Source organism: Sphaeramia orbicularis, chromosome 19 (assembly GCF_902148855.1).
Source record: "Sphaeramia orbicularis chromosome 19, fSphaOr1.1, whole genome shotgun sequence".
In the NCBI taxonomy this organism is placed as follows: domain Eukaryota; kingdom Metazoa; phylum Chordata; class Actinopteri; order Kurtiformes; family Apogonidae; genus Sphaeramia; species Sphaeramia orbicularis.
This window is the reverse complement of record NC_043975.1, coordinates 52973240-52975190: the sequence shown is the minus strand read 5'-3', so window position 1 is coordinate 52975190 and position 1951 is coordinate 52973240.

Here is a 1951-nt window from a genome sequence, read left to right as displayed (position 1 = left end):
CAGATCTGCTCCTTCACTGACACAGTTCAGTTTAATACCATCACACATTCTGCTGTGGAATCACAGAAACCAAATGAACTGTTCATTTACTGACCTGGAAGAAAACACAAGCACTGGACTAACTGGTACACTGGACTGAAGGGACACGTTTACTTGTTTACTGTGTACGATAAGGTCACTGAGCATTTTCTGAAAAAAGAACGGAGAACGAATTTATGTTGAAAGAACTGGACTGTTTTTGTGTGTGTAAGCCGACAGTGAGCTTCGACTGTCTGACAGACGAGCAGCTGACACTAATTAATAGTACATGGTAACTGAATGTATGAAGTACTTCAGTTAAACATACAACTTTATCTGTAAACTGTCATTTCCAGTCCAGTCACTCACACCGAAAATTTCAACCTGTTGTAAATGTTTTCTTGACGTTGTGGGAATGACATTTCTGGAAACACAGTCAGTCAGAGGACAGATGTGCTGCTCACCTGGTGTAGCTGCAAAAATCAGCTGCACTAGTGATGAGTCTTTCTTTAATAATAGCCAAAGGCAGTGAACGGTGATGAGCGAAGGGAAGCGTCTGTCTGAGCCTGAATGTCCGGACTCATACTTCAGTCACACATAAACAATGTGGAGCTCAAATGGAATTCAATTATGCTGCTTTTTGTATGTGCACACATAAACTGTTAAACATGAAGGTTTGGATTAGAAGTCAAGCTAAATGTCAAGTAGAAAGGACGACTTCATCAATCATTTGTAAAATGTTTTTGTCAAACATTTCCCATCATGGATAATCAGAATGTCAACTGATTCAGACAAAGAATGAATAAATGAACTCCAACGTCCTGGTTCTACAATAAATCAAACCATGAAGGTCAAAGGCGTGTGTTTAAAAATCCAAGCTCTGTTTAATGACTTTTTTTATATATATATATTTATATATTATTCCTACAAATACATGGTTTTCAGCACTTTGAAAAACGTTCACTTTCCTCAGTAAATCAAGAAAGCTAGAAATATTCTACAGTGAAAAAAAGACAAATCATTTTGACAAAAAAAGAAAATCACAACAAAAGACATAAAAGAACAGAATGAAAATAAAAAACAACATCCTGTACAAACACTATGGCCCAATAATTTAAGAAAATAGTGTCTCTAAAACGTTCATATTGCTTTGTACCTGCACCGACCAGGCCCACTTCACCCAGTGCAACAGCAGGTAGTTCAGATACCCCAGATACCCCACATACCCCAGGTACCCCACATACCCCAGGTACTCCAGATACCCCACATACCCCACTTACCCCAGGTACCCCACATACCCCATATACCCCACATACCCCAGGTACTCCAGATACCTCAGATACCCCAGATACCCCACAAACCCCAGGTACTCCAGATACCCCAGGTACCCCACATACCCCAGGTACCCCACATACCCCACATACCCCAGGTACTCCAGATAACTCAGATACCCCAGGTACTCCAGATACCCCACATACCCCAGATACCTCAGATACCTCAGGTACCCAGGATACATCAGGTATCCCAGATACCCCAGGTACTCCAGATACCCCAGGTACCTCGGATACCCCAGGTACCCTAGATGCCCCAGGTACATCAGATACCCCACATATCCCAGGTCCCCCAGATACCCCAGTCCCGATGCCCCTCCAGAGGGTGTGGGGTCAGCCTGCAGCCTTGTGGCAGATGCAGATGTGGAACATTAGTCCCAGGAGTGTTGGGTTCTCCTGTGGTTTGGCAGTAACAACACACAGACGAGGGATGCTCACACTACTACAGTACTGCGCTCCTCCAGACTGAGGAGCTCTTACTGTTGGTTGTAGTTTGACCATTATTACTCTCTACAGCATTATTACTAGAACTATCACCGTCACAGATACACATGGTGGTGCATCGTGGGTTTGTTTGTGTGGAGGTTGTCATTCGTCCTGCG